Here is a 20,909-nt window from a genome sequence, read left to right as displayed (position 1 = left end):
GACACGGTGTAATATGGCATGTGTTGTTGTTCATCTGAGGTTGTAGTTACCTAATTTTTAGACTTGCTAAGGAACAGATGATTGTTATTATGTCCTGATATGTAAAATCATACATTTCCAAGAGGGTGTACTTTCTTTTTCACAAGACTGTATGCCTCCTTAAGAGTCCCACCTTCTTTCTTTTTACCCTCCCCTTCCCAGTAGCATAGGGTTTAGGCTGTAGATGTGGAGTGAGCAACATTCCAGGCAAGTGTAGCTTAACACAACAGTTTACTAATGAATTAAAACAATGAAATTACAATAAAGTAAATACAGCTGAGTAATTCAAAAGGCATTACAAGAAAATAAGAGTTGCAAAAATACAAGTCTTTCCACCTAAGCTTCACCTAGACTCTGCTCTGGTCTTCTCTGGCTGGTTTTCTTTTTATCCCTTCTTCCCCCCAATGAGAAAGTGCTGTTCACACTCTGACGAAATGAAACTTAACCTGGGAATGAATCCTCTCCTCTCAGGGATACCCCATCCCAAAAGAAAACCCCTTGCCTCTCTGTAGGGCTCAACCCTTCACACTCCTCATACTTGATCTCTCTGCATTGTTTGATGCTATCGACTTTATATCATAAGCAGATTAGTACCTACCAGTCTCTCATGGCCCACCCTGATCATTCATGCTCTGTCTCTCTCCTCCTCCTCCTCCTCACCACTCTCTCTCTCACACACACACATGTAGAGGAAAGGTCTGGAATCACTTGTTCTAGCATAGACCATGATTTCTTGCCCTCATCCATCATGCAGTACAAATAGCTCTGAGTCTTTGTTCTACTCTGAATACATGCTGCCCAGCTTGTTTACAAAGGGCAGGATTGCACCCACAGTATTTAGTACCTGTTTGGAAGAGGAAGCTAATGTATGTGGTGATAAAATGTTACTGCAATTCAGATTATTATGCATCTGTCCCCCTCCCTAACTCCAGACACTTTATCACCAAAGGAGAACACCTTACAAGAACCTGAAAAGTGTGTGTAAGAAATCACATCTGGAAAAAATCCAATAAAAAGTGGTGGGAGGGGGCAACCTCAATGTATATAAAATCATGAGGTACATGACATGTACATAAAGGAAGAACAAAGGCCAAATATTCAAAACTGTATCAGGAATGTGAATCTGACTTAATTAGTACATCATAAATAGCCTCTGATATAAAACACCAATTGCCTTTAGGCTGATATATTCATTATTACTCATTTGTTTGAATTCATATTTTATTTATGTGATGTATTTGTTTTTTGATGCAGCAACTGCTGCAATGGAATCCAGCAATTAAAATAAGCATAAATTAATCTCCTGCTCGCAGGCACTCACTTTAAAGCAATGAACTATAAGGCCTGTCAAAATATTTAATTAAAGGCCAGAGGAATCAAATAAATTGTTTGCACTTTGGTCTTCAGCTCCCAGAATGTTGACTTTCGTAGTAGATTTTTCCCAGTAATAGTGGTGGAGAAGCCCTGTAACACATTGGGACAAAATGGATGGTTTTAATGATGTTCATGTTCATCTATACATTTATTTACTTGGGTTTCCATTGAGAGTGGAAAAAAAGACTAAAAGATGTAAAAGTAAGGAATATTCTCAGTCAACATTTATATCATTGTCCTTTACCCCTTCTTAATAGTAAGACGTATCTCTGGAGGAGTTTGAACTAAAGCAAGATAAAATTCTATTTCATGCTGTGAAAGTCTTGCCAGGGCAGAATCTACACATTGCATTCAAAGCGCCTCCTCGCACTTTTTTTTCTCCATCAGCAAAACATGGTGCACAACACTGCTGTATCCCTACCATTGTTTCTTCCTGATTGCTGCAATTTGTTCTGTTTCCCCCGGTCACACATCTATCAAATCATGTCTTCCTACTGCAGCAACAGAGCATTCCAGAAAGGAGTGCCCAGATGTTTTTGTTGTTGTTTTTACTTGGGACAAGAGCAGAAAGCTCTGCAGAAAAAATGGTGCCACTTCATGCTGAAAGTGTACTGAGCACCCATAAGTGGAAATGTAACCATATATAGTCAGCCTATGGGGGCGGGGAAGAAACAGTGCAGCATTGATACATACATTAACAGAAATATTGGGTTAACACCTTATAAGACAGGCTAAAAGGGCCGCTTTCATAGCAGAGAGTAACATCACATGCGGATTTCAAGAAATGTCATGTGAATAACAAGGCTTTGATGCACACTGAGCATGCAAAACTGGCAGAAGGAGGCACGTTCAGTATGATGTGTAGATTCCCCCCAGGTTGAAGGGCATTTACTAAAGGCCGTATAAAATTGCTGTTAGAGAGGGCACTCAGTTGCTGAAGACACTTTCTGATATTTTCTTTAGTAGTGTGAGAGCTGCTGCTGCAATGTGGATTATTTCCATGCTGCTCAATAAAGTTGGAAGTCCAAGGCCATGTGAGAGGACCCCATGCCATAACTCCTTCCCATGCCACTATTATCCCTCCAATACATAGCATCCAGCATTGGCTGCCAAGATGTCACCTGCTCTGGGGGAAGTGGCACCTTCATCTTGGTTCCATCAGCTCTTGGTCCATTATCTCCATAAGAAAGTGCACTAGTACAAAGGTTTAAACAAAAAGGTAAATATCTACTTTATAGCCAGACATAAGTAGCTACTCTTTACTCTTATGCATTGCATCCAGGCTTAAGTTTTCCAGCTCTACTAAGGCATGTAGGATCTTCTAATTCTCTGTTTGGGTAGGTGTTCACCAGGTGAAGTTCTCAGAAAACATTCATGAGACTCAGATGTGTCAGTCCATGTGCCTATGAATTAGAACCAAGTGTTCATCACAACTTTCTTTAAACTAGCTGAGGTCTCACTGGCAGGTCAATCCTGGTCGGTGAGAGAATTCTGACCGTATCCAGTTTTGTGTAAGAGCAATGTATTTTCCCAACCCGAGAATGCCTTTTCACTTCCCTTGCTCTTTTCTCTAGCCAGCTCTACTGTTTTCCCTCCTCTGCCACCAGTTTATTCTACTCCTCTGGTTCACCCCTCCAGACTCCCATTACTGCTCCTTTGGGCTTCCTCTTTTGCCAGACCTCTGTCCTTTCTGTCAGCTTTGCCCTCTTTTTGGCTGACACATTTCCCCCCCCCATCTTGCTTCTTTCTTCTCCTCCCACATGGCCTCACTTTCCATTCCTTCAGTGTTCTTTCCCCTCCCATTTAAATTCCAATTGCTTATTAATCTTGCCCTTGCTAGCTTTGCTTTGAGGGTCCTCTGGCTTACCAGCTTCCTTATTGGAAGGCAGGTTCCCAATATGCTGCCAGCCATGCTGCCTGCAAACTCCAGAGCCTGCCATCAGCCTCCACTGGCCCTGTTCATCACAGGATCTTCTCTGGCAGTCCCACTGGAACCCTCCAGAATGTGACACAGTTTTGGAAGAAGCTGCAGTAAGGACTCTTCTCTTATGTACTAGAGCTTCCGATATTATTGTGACATGGGAAGTACTCCTCTTGTATGAACTCTCCCATGCCAAAATTAAAGATAACATTGGAGCAGGTCTGCATGGATTATGGAAATTTAAAATCACACAGTGTATGTACATCTAACATCTAGCAAAATCCATATTTTCCATGACAAAGGAGTTAGTTGAATTCCAGATCCTAATGAAAAACACAGAGCTTGTCTTTTCAAGCTTTTCTACATGAATCATTTCTTTTGCGCCATTGATTCCATACTCACAGTTGTTTGCAGGATCCTTAGACAATGTTGTGATGCTCCAGTTTCACTTCTGTTTTTTTAAGAATACTTTCCTGGGTCTTTTTAGAGCAGGGAAATGGGAGATAATTTCTGAAAGTAAAAGAAATACTTGCATATTGATGCTGTTCTGCTATACCACACTGTCACCTGAGGGTTATATAGTGTAAAAGTAGAAAACAAAAAGTTCTGTATGTACAGCTTGTATCTCAATTCTGCAATGAAACCAGTTAACAGCCGTAAGTAGAAACACTCTTCCTCTACTAGAAATGGAGGAATCCCTGTTGTTGTGGAAGAGCCACTAACTACCATTGGACACTATGTTTTGGCCATTGGGGAATGAATTCCGTTCCTCTGATGCACAGAAGTGGGTTGCAGGAGGGACCCAGGCTCAATAGCAGAGCACTGCATGCAGAAGTTCCCGGGTTTAATCCATGGTATCTCCAGTTAAAATGATGAGAGAGCCAGTTGCCCTGCATTGGCTGTAGCAGTCTTAGGGCCTTGCTAGACCTGCCAGCTTACGCCGGCAGGGAGGCGGGGCCGAGGCGCGCTACCGTTAGAGCGCCTCCCCCAGGCTTCCAGACAGCGGAGACGCAGGGAGGACGGAAGCCCTGCATCGTCCGCCATTTTTTTTTTGTTTGTTTGTTTAAAGGGGCCGTGTTTGGCCCGAAGACTCCGGAGACGGTAAGTGGCTTTTTGACTTTTTTAAAAAAAACGAGGGGGGGGAGGATGGGAGGGTGGGTGGCACGGGGGGAGGGTGGGTGCAATCGCTCCGCCTCCGCCTGAGCAAGCAGGCGAGTGGCGCTTGCCCGGGCAATGCCTGGGATGGGGCGGCATTGCCCGGGCAAGCGCCGCTCGGCTGCTTGCTCGGGCGGCGGCGGCGCAATCGCACCCACCCTCCCCCTGTGCCACCCACCCTCCCATCCTTGCCCCTGCCATCCTTCACCCCCCCCCCGCCGATGGGCACAGCGCTCCTATGAGCGCTGTGCCAGGTCCGCGGCTTTTCGTGAATAAGCGAGGAGCCGCGAAAAGCCGCGGAAGTCTCCACACTTTCCCCAGCCCCGGCCTGAGGCCAGAGCTGGGGAAAAAGCGCACCATAAGCGCATTGGCTTATGGCGCGTAAGACCAGGCCTCAGCGCGGCCTGGCTCCAGATTCCCCTGTGCGTCATCTGGACGCACAGCAGGGAAGCCGGGTCAGAAGGCACGCTAAGGCCTCGTCTAGGAAGGCCCTTAGTTGTACAGCTGACCACAAGGCCAAGTAATAACACAGACCAATGTTCCAGCAGATAACTTTTCAGTTCAAGGAAGTTTAGACAAATGCAGAAGTAGTCCAGATAACAGGCAATCAGTTCAAGTAATAGAGTCAGGTGAAGCAGGAGTGGTCAAACAAGCAAAGGGGCAAACTCAGCTAGGCAGTCCAATACATACCTAATCCAGTAGCAGAGTCAAGCTGGAGTCCAAGGTTGTAGCACAGGGGTTCAAGAACAAGGCAGTGCCAGGAGACAAGGCAGGAGAAGCTGATGAGGCCTTATTTCTAGCAAGCTCGCACTGCTGGCTTTTATTCACAAAGGCTGCTGAGCCCCACCCAGGGTCAGCTGCTGTCCATCAGAGCTCTCTGACCAGAGCCCTACTCAAGAAGAGTTCCTTTCTCCTGAAGAGACCATTTTTTCAAATGAGCATTCCTTCTTACAGGAGGCCTAGTGGCTTGACGCATGAAGCGACAATGCTCCTGGGGGATGGGGGGTTGCTCAGCCAATGCGCCAGAGTCAGAGTCCCCTCCCCCTGGCAGGGAAGGACCTGGAGTCATCTCCCCTGAAGGCCCAGGCTCCTCCTGATCTGGTGCCAGTGCTTGATGTGGTATGTCCCTGGTTTCTGGGGGCTCTGCTTCCTTGTCTCAGGACGATTCCTCTAGCAAGGGCATGACACCAGTGATGGGGAAATGCCTGAGACCCTGAAGAGCTATTGCCAGTCAGACAATGCTAGGCTGGAAAGACAAACAGTCTGACCTATAAGATATCTTTCCCCCTGTGACTGAGTAGGAAGATCAGTATCCTCTTCTGGAATCTGATTTACTTTATGTTGAGGTCTTCCTGGTCCATCCATCTCACAGATATCTGAAAGTAAACACACATTTTTCTTTAGAAGCATTCAAAACAATCTGTCTTTTTAGTACATTTCTATCACAAGCACTCTGCTATCATTATTTTGCTGAGGGGTCTTTGGCAATTATACCATCTGAAAAGGTGACTGTCAAAAAAACATATGTGAAGACTTTTTTTCCTAGTGTGTCCAGAGTGTGCTTTCCACAAGGTAGTTCTCATGCCAGAAGGACTTGAGTGGTGGCCAGTCAAGAGAGGAAAAATAGATGTCATTAATAGGTTATGTGCCAAACAATTTAAGCTGTCCTTTTCAATATTTATCAACATAAATCATGTCTCAATTTCACACAGGAAAAACACGCACACACCCTAAGCTACAGCAAGTTGACAAATGTGGAAAAGGGTGTGCGGCTCTCTGGAAACACTGCAACTTTTAATTTCAATTTGGAAATGCAAAATCATTTTCTGATGCAGTCCATAGATGATGCCATGCCATGCAGTATATGTCAATGCTTATACTACATTGCTGCTGAAGATATCACATGTGCACGCTAAAGCAGTGGTAGATAGAAGGTAGATCTCTGAGTGATCTGCACTACATTGGCAAAGATTACATGTTACTAGTTATTTAACAATAGCAGCAACAAAATAACCCTTCCCTCCCTAAATTACACTGGTGAAAGAAAGCTTGGGGTAACCAGGAGTAGATTTTTGCATGGAAGGACTGTGATCTCAGCTCAGTTCTGGTACTCAACATAAATTCCTGGGGTTAACATAATGGTATACTTTTAGTTCAAGGGTAGGGAATGTGTGGCCCTCCAGATATTTGGGCCTACAACTCCCAAAAGTCCTTGCCAGCATAAACAATGGTTAAAGATGCTGTTAGTTGTAGACTAAAATGTCTAGAGGGCCAAATGCTGCCCACCTATGCTTTTGTTGGTGAATCTCAAAACTACGTGAATTATTGGAGCAAATAAAATTATATGCTTTTCTTGATCAACCTTACTTCCTAACTTACAGAGAAAGGTGATATGTGGAAATAGTAGTGATGGAAGTGCATAAAGAAAGATACATTAGCTCTAAATTTAAAGGAGAGGATTACCAACAACCTCTCCTATCCACTGCAGTGAACTGCTTAATTCAAATTATTAGGTAGAGCAATTGGTGTCCAGTGTCAGCCACCATCTTTCTTTAGAATACTGTGCACTTGAGAACTACAAACTCAATCACTGCTTTTAAAACTCAGCTAAAAACTTTTCTTTTCCCTATAGCCTTCAAATATTGAGTTTGTTCTGACTCTATACTGTTTAGCTTCACCCTACCCGGTGCCTGTTTACACTTCCCTGTGCCTGTTCGCATTCTCCTTCCCTCTTTATTGTTTACTACAACTTATTAGATTGTAAGCCTACGCGGCAGGGTCCTGCTATTTACTGTGTTATCTGTACAGCACCATGTACATTGATGGTGCTATATAAATAAATAAATAATAATAGTAATAATAATAATAATAATAATAATAATAATAATAATAATAATAATAATAATATGAAGTGGTTGGCTTCATATACACCATACACCCCCCCCCCCACACACACATACACTATTTCATAAGGAAATAGGCAGCTAGACAACAAGTAGCTATTGGGAGAAGCAGAGAAGATTGCTGTGGCAATTGGGAGAAGAAAAGAAAAGCCTTGACTAGCCAGTTAAAGAGGCTGAGGAGTTCTGTCTGCTAAGAATTGGGATCCAATCTTCTCTTCTGGAGTTCTCTCTCCCCCACCCCCAATGCTGTATCATTGCTTTTCCTTGAACATTTCTCTTTTCAAAAGTGTCAAAATTCATAATTAGTATTCTTGGGGAATAGATTCATGAACTAGGAGAGAATATTGAAGTTTTTCAAAGTTTGTTGTGGTTTCATTTGTGTCTCATCCCATATGTTGCCTGAGATGCATTTTTGTATAGCTTCCATGATGGCAGACGTCCTTCTTGCAGAATCGTGGGTTGTTCTTTGGCTTACACTAAAGCTAGAGGTGTCATCAGATGAGTGTTTTATTGCATGCTCGTTACTGGACACTCATGGATTTTCGCAGGTCTTACTCACAACATCGTCTGTGTCCCACATGCCTCCTGGCCCTTCTAGCTTTCTTCGCATGACAAAAAAAAGACCCCTATAAATCTGATTTATTTTTCAGATGGAACTTACTGCTATCTCCTGCTGTGTGCAGGAGAAACAGCACAATCAAAATGCCCCACTAAATGGCCCACGTGCATGCTGTTTACTACCTCTTTCGAAAGAGGAAGTAATGAAGGACAAAAATGAGGGCAGAGAAGCGAACGTAAGCGAACACAATTTTTCCCCATAGGATGATGTTCTAGATCTATACTACTGCTTTATAGCAGTATTGAACTGTGCTGATAATTGTTGAGAAACAATCTGAATTCCATATACTGCTTTCATAGTGTTATTTCCTGCTTTTTATTCCACGTTCGTAATGATTTGATGCAAGGTGTAGTTCTGGCCTATCTGTCTCCAACATTACATACAAATACATATATCAAAGCCCTGTTCAGGTTTTTTTAAATGAAAAGAATCCTCACGATGCTGTAGTTTTGAACAAAGAAGCAGCAGGGGGTGGACTGCCTATCCCTTTCCATGGGCTCATCTACACCAAGCAGGATATTCCACTATGAAAGTGGTATGAAAGGAGTATATAAAAGGCACGAGCCACACTACTGCTTGATAGTGGTAATGAAGTGCACTGACAACTCTTGGGGTCCATTGACACATCTACACCAAGCAGGATATAGCACTATGAAAGTGGTATATGGTATGTGTCAATGGGCCCCAACAGTTGTCAGTGCATTTCCACACTGCTATAAACCAGTAGTGTTGCTTGCTTCTACTTTTTATATACCGCTTTCATACCACTTTCATAGTGGAATATCTGCTTGGTGTAGATGAGCCCTGTGCTCATGAGCCTTTCCCAGTCAAAATTCCTCAGGCTCAGGGGAATATGCTTGCAGAAGGTCATGCTCCGGCTCAGCATGCTGTGGTTTGGTGAGACAAACTAGATCCAGCTCTTCAGCTGACTATGCAACCAGCTCATCCTCCTCCAAGCTCAAGCCAAACAGATCTTGTATTTGGCTGTAACCTTTCAGTTCACTTTGCAGATGAGTACTGTAGACTTCACTTCGATTTCCCCTTTGAGAGATGGGAATGCTGTTTGCATGTTATAATTAGAGGGTTTGGTTCAATCTGAAGATTATCTCTGTTGGTACCTTTTCTATTTTTCCTTTGAGAGTTAACTGCTACATGTTGCAATTCATTCTCATATTCTGCATTCTTTACATATATGATTAAACTGTGCTTTCTTCCGTTCTTGCTTTTTTTTGGTATCGGTTGAACCTCATCTGCAGCATTACAGTGAATGCAGTAGTTATTTTCCACTTTAAGTGAGAAATGTATTCCACACTAGGAAAGTGACCATCAAGTCTAATTGAGCAGGAGGAATTGACGATCCTGTAACCCATGGGATAGTCCTCACCCATTTTACAGCTCCATCCACTCCTTCCCCAGTTCAGGTTGGCTACAAGTTAGGGTCTTTGCAACTTTCTCTGGCAGGATCTACACTACTGCATTATAGCGGTATTGAATTACACTGACAACTGTTGGGACCCATGACACATCTACACCAAGCAGGATATCACACTATGAAAGCAGTATACAGAATGTGTCAATGGGCCCCAACAGTTGTCAGTGTAATTCAATACTGTTATAAAGCAGTAGTGTGGCTCCTGCCTCTTACATACTGCTTTCATACCAGTTTGATAGTCTTATAACCTGCTTGGTGTAGATCTGGCCTCTGTCTGCCTTTGTCCTTTACTTGCCATCATGCCATTCAACCAAGAGCCAGGGTAACTCTGGCCCCATCTCTCACTTGTGTCTCAGAAGAAAATATGTGAAATGGAAATGAGGGAAGAACCACCTTTCGCACATTTTCACTCATAGTCCTTCAACTAAATCCATAGGCGTGTGCAGCACATTTCATTAGGGGGTTCAGCCAGGGATTTTTTTTTTTTAAGGTAAACATTGATTAAATATACAGTAATAAAGGACTTTTTTTTCATTCATCAAACAAACAAAATAAACGAAAACTGAAGTAAACTGTATTTTTTTTAATTAACAAGTAATCTGTACTTTAAAAATACACATTTTAAAATGGAGACTCTGAATACTATTTTTTTTGCTGTAGTGATAACCAGGCATATATAAAGATACAGTCAATTTTCACCATCTTTAAATTTAATCAGATAATGACCTAATCCAAACTTACTAAAACAGATTCACATTTAAAACAGTTTCTATCACATTAACAACAATGAGTGTCATCTTAAGTTCCAGCACCATACAGAGAATACACCATACATCAAAAGCCCTAATAATGATTTTAAAAGATTGCCCTGTGTGCTGCTGAGCAAAGAATTTGGAATGAGGTCCAGGAGAGAGACTTCTGGGGTGAATATAGTGAGGACGAGGGGTGGCTGCGAGCCTAGCGTAAGAGAGGGCTGGCTGGCAAGATTTGGAAAACTTGGGGGAGTGTAGGAGATCTGGAACTAGGGGCATCTCTGGAAGGCCGCGAAGGGGCTATTGGCAGAAGACAGGAGATGAAGGAGAAAAGAGAGGATGGGAAACCATCACAAGGGCACATCAGTCTTCTTTACTGATCAATTGTAAGCCACTCCGGGAGACTTTTAGGCTGAGGTGTGGGATAAAAATACTCTAAATAAAAATACTCTAAATAAAATAAGGGCAGAAGAAGAGAATTGGCGTAGGGGGAGCCCTGGGGAAAGAAGAGAGAGAAATGCCCCTATGTGTGGGGTAGAAGAGGGAGAGAGGGTGCAGACAGGAGAGGTATGAGTGTCCCGGAGGGGAAAGGAAACAGAGGTAATGTTTAGCCTTGAGGAGAAGCCTGAGGGGAGACATGATAACACTCCCCAAATACTTGAAAGATTGACACACACAGGAGGGCCAGGATCTCTTCTCAATGTTCCCACAGTGCAGGACACGGAATAATGGGCTCAAGTTACAGGAAGTCAGATTCCAGCTGGACATCAGGAAAAACCTCCTGACTGTTAGAGCAGTATGACATCCAACTCTGCCGTTCTATGATTCTATGATATATTGTTACCATCCTTGGGCTCAATTCTCTGCCTGTTCAGACAGAAAAAAAGTCCTACAACTTCCAGAATGCCCAAGCCATCTATGCTGGCTGGGACATGCTGGGAGCTGTAGGCCTTTTTCTGTCTATAGGATTGCACCCTAACTCAAGCTGACTTCTCTTGGACTAGTTCTAACCTTAACCCTAAAAAGAGCCCTGTGCAACCCCATGCATGTCGACTCAGAAGTAAACATGCTGGCTGGGACATGCTGGGAGCTGTAGGCCTTTTTCTGTCTATAGGATTGCACCCTAACTCAAGCTGACTTCTCTTGGACTAGTTCTAACCTTAACCCTAAAAAGAGCCCTGTGCAACCCCATGCATGTCGACTCAGAAGTAAACATGCTGGCTGGGACATGCTGGGAGCTGTAGGACTTTTTCTGTCTATAGGATTGCACCCTAACTCAAGCTGACTTCTCTTGGACTAGTTCTAACCTTAACCCTAAAAAGAGCCCTGTGCAACCCCATGCATGTCGACTCAGAAGTAAACATGCTGGCTGGGACATGCTGGGAGCTGTAGGCCTTTTTCTGTCTATAGGATTGCACCCTAACTCAAGCTGACTTCTCTTGGACTAGTTCTAACCTTAACCCTAAAAAGAGCCCTGTGCAACCCCATGCATGTCGACTCAGAAGTAAACATGCTGGCTGGGACATGCTGGGAGCTGTAGGCCTTTTTCTGTCTATAGGATTGCACCCTAACTCAAGCTGACTTCTCTTGGACTAGTTCTAACCTTAACCCTAAAAAGAGCCCTGTGCAACCCCATGCATGTCTACTCAGAAGTAAACATGCTGGCTGGGACATGCTGGGAGCTGTAGGACTTTTTCTGTCTATAGGATTGCACCCTAACTCAAGCTGACTTCTCTTGGACTAGTTCTAACCTTAACCCTAAAAAGAGCCCTGTGCAACCCCATGCATGTCTGCTCAGAAGTAAACATGCTGGCTGGGACATGCTGGGAGCTGTAGGACTTTTTCTGTCTATAGGATTGCACCCTAACTCAAGCTGACTTCTCTTGGACTAGTTCTAACCTTAACCCTAAAAAGAGCCCTGTGCAACCCCATGCATGTCTACTCAGAAGTAAACATGCTGGCTGGGACATGCTGGGAGCTGTAGGACTTTTTCTGTCTATAGGATTGCACCCTAACTCAAGCTGACTTCTCTTGGACTAGTTCTAACCTTAACCCTAAAAAGAGCCCTGTGCAACCCCATGCATGTCGACTCAGAAGTAAACATGCTGGCTGGGACATGCTGGGAGCTGTAGGACTTTTTCTGTCTATAGGATTGCACCCTAACTCAAGCTGACTTCTCTTGGACTAGTTCTAACCTTAATGCTAAAAAGAGCCCTGTGCAACCCCATGCATGTCTACTTAGAAGTAAACATGCTGGCTAGGACATGCTGGGAGCTGTAGGCCTTTTTCTGTCTATAGGATTGCACCCTAACTCAAGCTGACTTCTCTTGGACTAGTTCTAACCTTAACCCTAAAAAGAGCCCTGTGCAACCCCATGCATGTCGACTCAGAAGTAAACATGCTGGCTGGGACATGCTGGGAGCTGTAGGACTTTTTCTGTCTATAGGATTGCACCCTAACTCAAGCTGACTTCTCTTGGACTAGTTCTAACCTTAACCCTAAAAAGAGCCCTGTGCAACCCCATGCATGTCTACTCAGAAGTAAACATGCTGGCTGGGACATGCTGGGAGCTGTAGGACTTTTTCTGTCTATAGGATTGCACCCTAACTCAAGCTGACTTCTCTTGGACTAGTTCTAACCTTAACCCTAAAAAGAGCCCTGTGCAACCCCATGCATGTCGACTCAGAAGTAAACATGCTGGCTGGGACATGCTGGGAGCTGTAGGACTTTTTCTGTCTATAGGATTGCACCCTAACTCAAGCTGACTTCTCTTGGACTAGTTCTAACCTTAATGCTAAAAAGAGCCCTGTGCAACCCCATGCATGTCTACTTAGAAGTAAACATGCTGGCTAGGACATGCTGGGAGCTGTAGTCCTTTTTCTGTCTATAGGATTGCACCCTAACTCAAGCTGACTTCTCTTGGACTAGTTCTAACCTTAACCCTAAAAAGAGCCCTGTGCAACCCCATGCATGTCTGCTCAGAAGTAAACATGCTGGCTGGGACATGCTGGGAGCTGTAGGCCTTTTTCTGTCTATAGGATTGCACCCTAACTCAAGCTGACTTCTCTTGGACCTAGTTCTAACCTTAACCCTAAAAAGAGCCCTGTGCAACCCCATGCATGTCTACTTAGAAGTAAACATGCTGGCTAGGACATGCTGGGAGCTGTAGGCCTTTTTCTGTCTATAGGATTGCACCCTAACTCAAGCTGACTTCTCTTGGACCTAGTTCTAACCTTAATGCTAAAAAGAGCCCTGTGCAACCCCATGCATGTCTACTTAGAAGTAAACATGCTGGCTAGGACATGCTGGGAGCTGTAGGACTTTTTCTGTCTCCAAATCATCCCCCCAAGTCACAGAAAACTACAGCCACCCCCACTACAAACATACATTCATTCAGTCAAACAACCAGGCATCCCATTCAGACATCAATACACTCACACTGTCAGCACACACATACACACACTCAGCATCACTCACTCCAAAAACACACATGCATGCACACGCATTCACTCAAAGACCCCATGCACCCCCACATTCTCTCTCACACACAAACCTCAGTCTTGCCTCCTCCTCTATCTTCTCCTCCTCCTGCTTGCTTCTTCTTGCTGCTGCTTCTGCTTCTTCTGAGCTGGGGGGTGGGGTGCTGGAGGCTGCGTTGTTGCACGCAGCCCCCAACCCCTCACCTTGCTCTCAAGGGCCTAAATTTCTCCCGTGAGTGGCGGCGGCCATCTTGAATCTTGCCCAAACTCACGTGAGATCTCGGCTGTTGGCTGGGTCTCACAGAGTTCCCAGCCAGCTGCCGAGATCTCGCGTGAGTTCGGGCGAGATTCAAGATGGCCGCCACCACTTGCCGGGGAAATTTAGGCCCAGTAAGTTGGAGTTGTGGTTGCTGCGGGCCCAGTAACCACAACCCCGGTATTTTGACAGGGACGGGGCAAACATGGCGGCGGCAGCATATTAGGGGGTTCAGCTGAACCTGCTGAACCCCCTGTCTGCACGCCAATGACTAAATCATTGCCATGTACAAAACTTTGTGTCTTAGCAAGACATAAAATGAGCTTATTAGAGAGGGAGAGGCCACATGGCCTCCATTAGGCAGTCATTAAGAACTGCTGGGCTCCTCCAAATGCTGGAGGAAGGGAGTGTTGATTTTTCTTGAAAATCTAAAAAATAGGGAGAAGGCTACTCAGCAACCAGCTACACTTAGAAAAGGTAAACAGAAACCCTCTCTGTAAAAGAGGCAGAAAAAACAGTGCTTCTTTTGCAGGGAGAGAGAAAGTTCCTGAAAATAGGCAGCAGGATTTAGCCTAGCATTATTTTAAACCTTTGCACTGCTGCCAGATTTTATTTTGGTTTTTCTTTCTATTTTATAATGTAGATTTAAACTTTTAAACTTTTATATTGTATTTTAGGTTATATTTTATGCTTTTAATTGCTGTGAACTAAGGATGTTGGAGGAATCCATGGAGGGGTGTGTGTGTGTCTTAGCACTTTTTTGCTGGCTCGCCCCTGCCCCAGTTGCAATTTGTAGAAATTACATCATTTTCATCCACCACTGTCTATAGCTGCATTTTTGCACAAACGGCTATTTGTGCAAAACAAAACAAAAAACCGAAAAGTTCCTGGATTTAAGGAACTTACCCACGGCTCAACACACAAATGCAAGCAGAGTCAGTGGTATCGGGGTGATTCCAACTGGCCCCAAAGGGGCCGGATTTCCCTGTGATGGACAGCCCTATTGTGAACCGCCCAGAGAGCTTCAGCTATGGGGTGGTATAGAAATGCAATAAATAAATAAATAAATAAATAAATAAATAAATTAAATTCACATTAATATATAACAAATTTCTCCCCCATCCCTAAGTTCTATCAGTTATCTTAAAAAGTGTGTGTGTGTGTGTGTGTGTGTGTGTGTGTGTGTGTGTGTTTAGGGAACCTTTTCCTCTTAAGGCTATACATTCATCATGCTGTGGGTTATGGATAATGAGCTGCCAGTGTACACAGTCATATACTACTGTTCATAATACTAATAATACTGTTCATAATACTAATAGTTCATAAAACTACTGTTCATAATACTAATTAAACTTATTTGAAACATTTTTTCTGCTTTCTGTAAAGCAATTAAGATACAATGAGCTGACATGGACAGAATTCCAGCTGACTTTCACATTTTGATTCCAGATAAATACTCTGCACGATTATCTGAAGAAAATTTCACCCATAGCACACCTCAGTGGGATCAGGATAAAGATAATGAGCTAAAGCACTTTGAGGATGAAAACAGGTGACCAGTTAATGGGTAGTCCCATGTGGAGATCTAATCACATAGGAATTACCGATCACTTGTTGCACGTAGTGAGTCAAGCTTTAACACAAGCATGAAATCTTTGGTAACGCTCAGCATTATAAATGGAACCTATGCATGGCTGGCAGAAAGGATGTTCAAAGGATGTATGCTGAGATAGCTAAGAGCTTAACAATAATGTATTGGGGGATTAAGAAGGAATTTTATTTCCCTTTCAAACTAGCCAGGATATTAAAATTGTTAAGTCTTTTGGTCTAACTGACAGAATTGGTAGCTTCATCTGCAGTAGATAAAGTTCACCTTTTCCACTTTTGAAATGTAGTTGATCAGAGCAACTGAAGCATCTGTAGAAACCTAGGAGACATACCTTGCTTTACGATGTTCTTGCTTTGGGTTTGTTTACAGTTATGACTTCTGAAGCCTTTCTGCAATATCACAATGGATATTAATTAATCAAAAACATGTAAAAGAAATTCAATAAATATAAAATAGAGTTAATATTACTGGACAGCAAGGACTGAAGTAAGAGGGTTTGACCTGATTGTGGAGTTTGAATACTGGCCTATTATTCATACGCCCATTGTTTGTAGATGAGTAGATCCTGTGAAGGAAGTCCAACCAAGCTCTGTAGGAGGGGAGTGCTTCTTCAGACTTTTATTTATATGACAGAATAATTGCTAGGGACGTGATTGGAGTACGTTGAATATGATTGGCATCTATCCTGTTTTAAAAAGTTAGGACCCCAATTTCAAATCCAGCATCTGCTTCATCTTTAGTTGAGCTCATCCAGCAGACACTACTGTCAAATAGAATAGGTCACCTCTATACTACTTACACCACAAAGAGCCTTGCTAGACCTACCTTTAAATCCGGCCTTCAGGCGTGGCGAGCCCATGCTACAATTAGCACGGGCCGTCGCACCTATCCAGACGTCAGACGCAACAGGGAAAGGAAAGCCCTGTCGCGTCCTGCATTTTTAAAAAACAGTTAAAGGGGCCATGTGCGCAGGAGCGCACCAACAAAAAGGTAAATGTTTTTTTAAAAAAATAAAGGGTTCCCTGCTCCCCCTGCCCCCGATTTCCCCCCCACAATGTCTGATGACCCCCGCTTGCCCCCACTCACCCGCTTGCTTGCCCGCTCACCCCCTTGCTTGACCTCCCTGCTCGCTCGCTTGCTCGCCCCCTCGTTTGACCCCCCCACTTGCCTCCTCGCTCGTCCCCCTGCTCTCTCGCTCACTCTCCCATCCACTCGCCGTCCCTGCTCGCCATGTCCGATGCCCCCTCCACCACCAACCCGGCTGTGATCTCCCCACCCTGGCTCCGCTCTCCCCCCCATCTCTCCTGCCAGGTCTGCTCTTTCCCCCCTGGCCCCCATCACTCCCCCCCCCCGTGATTCTCTCGCCCCTGGCCCAATGGGCACAGCGCTCAGTAAGTGAGCAGCCAGGAAAAGCCGCAGAACCAGTTAGACCTTCCTCAGCCCAGGGCTGCAGAAAAACCAGGCCACAAGTGGATCCGGTTATCCCGGGTCAAGGGAGGGTTTAGCCCGGCCTGACCCCGGGATCCCCTGTGCATCATCTGCAAGCACAGCAGGGAGCCCGGGCCTCGCACCGGGCTAAACCCTCGTCTAGGAAGGCCCTGAGACTCATTTTACAGGTTTTACTGGGGAAACCTGGTGAGCAGCCATACAAAACATCGTTAACGTATTAATTGATGAGATCCAGAAGTGTGCAAGCAGAAGATCACTCATGCCATAGGATTTCTCCACCCCTTCCTTCACTTGCAGCCTGCTGTGTCCCACCCCCAACCTTCTAATGACTAAAAGGAACCTCATGAACACCATAGGAATGGTGCAAGGAGCTGCAGTAGGATTGATTCATTGGTGTAAAATTGGGCAGAGATACCTTGCTCAAGCAAAGCTTAACTTGAGCAAGGTGTTTACATCCAATTTTCCCCAACCTCCTTCTTCCACTATGGTCCTCCATGCTACATCCCATTTTTCCCCGGAAGGTCCTCCAATTGTTTTATTTACTTATTTATTTACAGTATTTATATACCACTCCCATTCACAATTTCAGAGTGGTGTACAAGATAATATAAAATGAAAACAGAATAAAAAACGTTAAAATAGATTATTTAAACTGTGGCTTGTCATCAAGGGAAGGCTTCATGGAACAATGACATTTTCAGTAGGCACCAAAAGGAATACAAAGTTGGCACCTGCCTGACCTCCAAAGGCAGGGAATTCCATAGGAGGGGGGCTACCATGCTGAAGGCTCTTCCCCTGGTGGACTCCAATCAGAGGGTAGGTCTGTGTGGAACCACCAGGAGTATGCCCCTGGATGACCTCAGTGACTGGGCAAGTTGATAGGGGAGAAGGCTCTGTCTCAGATATCCTGGTCCCAAGTTATTTAGGGCTTTGTACACTAGTACAAGAACCTTAAACCTGGCCTGGTAGTGAATAGGAAGCCAGTACAGCTCCTTCAGCAAAGGAGTTACATGAAAGGGGCAGCTCCAGACAACAGCTGGGCTGCAGCATTCTGCACTAGCTCCAGCTTCTGGAGCAACTTTAAGGGAAGCCCCACATAAAGTGCATTGCAGTAATCCAATCTTGAGGTTACCAATGCCTGTACCACCGTGGCCAAGCTATCCCTGTCCAGCAGAGGCTGTAGCTGGTGAACCTCCTTGTGGTAGCTTTTTCACTAGCACAGGAGACAACAGCGAGGGGAAGAGAGGAGGAAAACCTCGTTACGTGATTGGTCTTCCATTCATACACCTCTAGATCTAATTCATTGTCTTATATTAATGTCACAGTTGAAGCCCATTTGGGCTGTAGTGTTGAGAACTCTTTGTGCCACTGCCAAAGCTGTGTAACTGTTGGGAAAGTTCTTCTTTATTAGCATTGGTCATATATATTTTAAAAGTGTTAAGGTCACTGAAAATGCTATCTCTTTCAAAAATGGTAACATAACAGGATGTTGAAAAAGAATGACATTTAAGGGGAAATTGTCTTGAAATAAGAATAAATGGTTTGACAATATAATGTGTGCCTTCTTTCCATATGAAAAGGATCTTTTCACTGTGTGTATTCAGCCAACTTTCGTTTCTGATGTCAAGGTTTTCATTGCCATTTTAAAGCAAAGATCTATGGCTAAAGTTTCACAGATCTTTAGCTGAAGAAGAAACATAAAGGATGCTTAGAGGTTTTATTCCTGTTTCTCGACATTATTTTCTCAACTTGCATTAAGCAAAGGTTAACTATCATGTTACTGCTGATTGTTGGGGAAATGTGATTTTGAGAAGCTGAATTGACAGGAAGGACTTAATGCTGAAATTGCATTAATAGCAAAAGAAATGTTGCTTCCTTTAAAGGTAAGCCCTATGGATATTATAATGCAATTTCTTCTTAATTATTGTATTATTAGAACTATGCAGCAGCAGAAAACACTTAATTTTAACCCATCATCATACAGAGTTGGAATTTATTGCCTCATAATTGAGAAAGAATGTATGTGTACTTTTATAAACACAAACTTTTGGCAGGCAGCACTGGAAACCTCTCCATCTAATTTTGATTTTTGGTCTGCCAGTGGGACTAATTAATCTTACAAATATACCACAGAGACTACTTGTCTTCAGTCTTTCAAGTAAATAGAATTCATAAGGTGAAACTGTGAAGGAAGGTTACTAGAGACAATAGAGACTTGAGGATATGTTAGAATAAAAAAATTAATGGAGGGTTTCACTTAGTGCTATGCTGAAACCTGTCTTCCAGTTTACCAAATGTTTTCTTCCCTCCAAAACAGGCTTCCATTCCCCAGCCTCATGGTCAGGTGCTTTAAATTGTGTTTTGAACTTCTTCTGGTGGTGTTTTGAATTTAGTTCAGGTGGCTTAGGTGCTGTGTTCTTTATTTTTTTCTATTACATATGTCTCTATCTTTCTTAGTCTCTCCTTCTGTCCATACTTCCTAATCTGAAAGAGCCCCATAGGAGGAATGTCTCATGACGTTTGGGCTTTAATTGAAGCATGGGCATCTGGGGCCTTTGCTGGACCAGGCTATACCCAAGATCGTCCCTGTGTGTCCAGATGATGCACAGGGGATCCCGAGCTCAGGCAGGGATCAACCCTGCCTGGCCCTGGGATATAGCCTACCCCTTTGGGCCTGCTTTTTCCTGCGGTCTTGGGCTGAGCCTGAGACTGCGAGCGTGTGGCCCATTTTTGCGGCTTTTCCTGGCTCTGTGCAAGAAAAGCAGCAGAGGTGGGAGCCGCACACGGGGTGCAGCGCTTCCCAGGAGTGCTGTGCCCTTCGGGGGTGGGGTGGGGTGGAGCAGGGAAACCTTTTTTTAAAGAAAAACCACTTACCTTGGTGCATGAGCGTTCGTGCGCTCCATTCCTTTAAAAAAAATGGTGGACGCAATGGGTCTCTCCTTGAGCTCGTCGTGCCTGATGTATAGACTAGGGTGACATCCCGTGATACTTGCATCGTGGGGTCTCCCCTCATCTGGCGTGGAATTTCTGGTAGGTCTAGCAAAGGCCTGGGAAGGCCACAGACCACTGAGAAGTTATAATACAATGAAAGACAGGACACACACACTTAATAACAGCCCTCGGCCACCTTATAACTAAGGCAAGTGCAAGAACATTTATTCCACCCACAAGAATTTTACCAACATTTTCTTCATTCTTTAAAAAATGTTTTATTTTTCATCAGACTGAATAATAATGATTTTAAAAAAAAAAAAGTAAAATAAATTATTGGCACAGCCCTAGTTTTGTTTTGTAATGAATACATCCTCTTCCCCAAAAAAGACTTCTGGTCAGAAACAGAAAGAAGAAATGAGCTCAACAAATTAGAGTATTGCTGTAAGGTTCGTTTTTGGACAACCTGGCAAGAGTTTAAGAAACACATGTCAGAGATCCAAAGATCTACTTCTGTTTATGGGAATTGCAGTTTTCTCATCCAAGCAGGTATGGCAGAACCTTGTCCAAGGAAAAGAAAGCCTTACCCAAAGAGTTTCTCTCATGCAGAAAAGCCAGATGGCATTCCCACCTCATTAACTGACATGTGGGCATAGTCCAAAAGGAAGTTCTCTTTCATAAATTGTATTGAAACGAGCAGAAGCTAAACAAGATCGCAACAGTGCTCCTTTCATCTTTTTCAATGGGGTTTGCACAGGAAAAATCCTGAGGGATCCAGTGGCTCAGATGTGTCTCTACCCCACTCTGCTAGTCTTGATGATGCCCAAACTCTAATACCTCCATACTCGAGGGCATGCCCTTCATAATCATAGAATCATAGAATAGCAGAGTTGGAAGGGGCCTACAAGGCCATCGAGTCCAACCCCCTGCTCAATGCAGGAATCCACCCTAAAGCAGCCCTGACAGATGGTTGTCCAGCTGCCTCTTGAA

The 20,909-nt window shown here is 44.0% G+C and overlaps 1 long non-coding RNA gene across 1 annotated transcript; it reads right to left on the bottom strand.

Annotated features, from left to right (window-relative positions):
- Positions 1-709: 709 nt before the first annotated feature.
- Positions 710-19,944, bottom strand: LOC134404716 (uncharacterized). Its single transcript, XR_010025899.1, has 4 exons — positions 19,863-19,944; positions 15,871-15,928; positions 5,180-5,865; positions 710-1,503 (listed from the first exon to the last, which is right to left on the bottom strand). It is a non-coding gene; the product is annotated as an uncharacterized LOC134404716 (long non-coding RNA).
- Positions 19,945-20,909: the final 965 nt, after the last annotated feature.

The sequence above is a fragment of the Elgaria multicarinata genome, chromosome 10 (genome assembly GCF_023053635.1).
Source record: "Elgaria multicarinata webbii isolate HBS135686 ecotype San Diego chromosome 10, rElgMul1.1.pri, whole genome shotgun sequence".
NCBI lineage: Eukaryota > Metazoa > Chordata > Lepidosauria > Squamata > Anguidae > Elgaria > Elgaria multicarinata.
Note: the sequence above shows the minus strand (reverse complement) of the source record. Positions and strands in the feature narration are given on the sequence as shown.